The sequence below is a fragment of the Ixodes scapularis genome, unplaced genomic scaffold (genome assembly GCF_016920785.2).
Source record: "Ixodes scapularis isolate PalLabHiFi unplaced genomic scaffold, ASM1692078v2 PGA_scaffold13__105_contigs__length_92229423, whole genome shotgun sequence".
NCBI classification, from domain to species: domain Eukaryota; kingdom Metazoa; phylum Arthropoda; class Arachnida; order Ixodida; family Ixodidae; genus Ixodes; species Ixodes scapularis.
In genome coordinates this window covers 18,980,486-18,982,062 of record NW_024609839.1, presented here as the reverse complement: position 1 = coordinate 18,982,062, position 1,577 = coordinate 18,980,486, and the positions used below count along the sequence as shown (strand labels likewise).

The following is a 1,577-nucleotide window of genomic DNA, read 5'->3' as shown; positions in this document are numbered from 1 at the left end:
GGCCCGAAGGCATTACAGAGGGGACCGGGTTACATCGCTGGAATTTAACCACATACAATAAAGAACAACCTACGAATGCAGAACAATATGTACACATTAGTGAAACGCTGAAATGTGAACATTGTTAAGACAATTTTTGAAAGCAACATTGTCAGATGTTGATACCACAGACGTGTTATTCGTCTAGATACGATATATTTCTGAACAACAATAGAAGCATTTACTTTCCCTCACGTTCGAAACAGACGACTTGAACAACCAACTCGCGCGGTGTTGCCCCTCGTGCTGCTAGAGCTTGACAGCTTTTGACAGACTGAGTCTATTTACTTGGGCCGGAATAAATCGTGGTCATTCCTGCTAGATGAAAATAGGCACTTCGCACCAGTGCTCATCAGACGAGAATAACCTACTTTGACTTTGAGACAACCACATCAGTAGAAAGCTTTTAAAAATAAATATTTTTGGTGCAACATTTGCGCTTGGGAGCAGGATGGCGCGGCGAAAGTGGGTTGGTGCACAATGGCGCAATTGGCGCAGCGCTTCCACCAATGGGTACTGCGTTTGCCATCGGTAGCGTCATCCCAATATTGGACAAGCAGATTCATCTGTTGTTTCTGATTGACTTTGTTCGGAGACTCGTCAAACGAAACAGTTACGAATTGCACACTGGCAAGGCTCGACAGCAGCCTATTCCTAAAGTAGGGTGCAATACCGTGGCAAATTGTACGCCCCGCCTTGTCTGTCACGAACTGAAGTTTTGCAGTGACTTCATACGTGAAGCACATGAAGGGGAAGAGTGAGGCCAACGATTCTTTTGAACAGAGGAATCCGTGAATCGCTACCTCGTTTAAGCACCAAATTATCTCGACCTCTTTCAAGGCGCTCTTCAACGGAAAGCTACTTATCAACGTCTTCATGCTTGTTCTGGTGGTTGCAGGCTCCTCGGGCGCACATGTGCTATCTCGGCTACATCCGGCCGAAACGTTCGTTGCTGCCGTAAACAAACGACAGAAGTCCAGCTTCTATTATTTTCGCCGAGACTGGAAAGCAGCAAGATGCAATTCGCTCGACGTGTGACTGGAAACTGCCGTGTCTTGTCCCTAAAAGAAAACGTTTTGAGGCACATTGAACATTCAGAGTTGTGATGATCATTTTGCATGGGCTTAAAGGGATACTGAACCAAAGAATTTAGTGCCCGTAATAAGTGGCGCACGTTCTTTCCACCAGCCAGCAGCCACCGGTGTGCGCGAGCACACGCAACAAAAATGACGTCACAGACCTCCATTCGCGGTTGAGAGGACAATGAAATGCATGGGCTTCGGACTAAAGGAGAATAAAGACAGGCTTTTCATCTCTACAAGTGAAAGCTACGTGCTTGTTAGACCAATTCATCGCTTACTTTTTACACCAGGCACCACTGTGTAGATGAAAAACTTGTCTTTATTCTCCTTTGGTCCGAAGCCCATACATTTCACTGTCATCTCAACCACGAATGGAGGTCTGTGACGTTATTTTTGTTGCCTGTGCTCGCGCACACCGGCGGCTGCTGGCTCGTGGAAAGAACGTGCGCCACTTAT

The 1,577-nt window shown here is 46.5% G+C and overlaps 1 pseudogene; it reads right to left on the bottom strand.

The window, feature by feature from the left end:
• Positions 1 to 431: 431 nt before the first annotated feature.
• LOC120846548 lies at positions 432 to 1,161 on the bottom strand (annotated as a pseudogene).
• Positions 1,162 to 1,577: the final 416 nt, after the last annotated feature.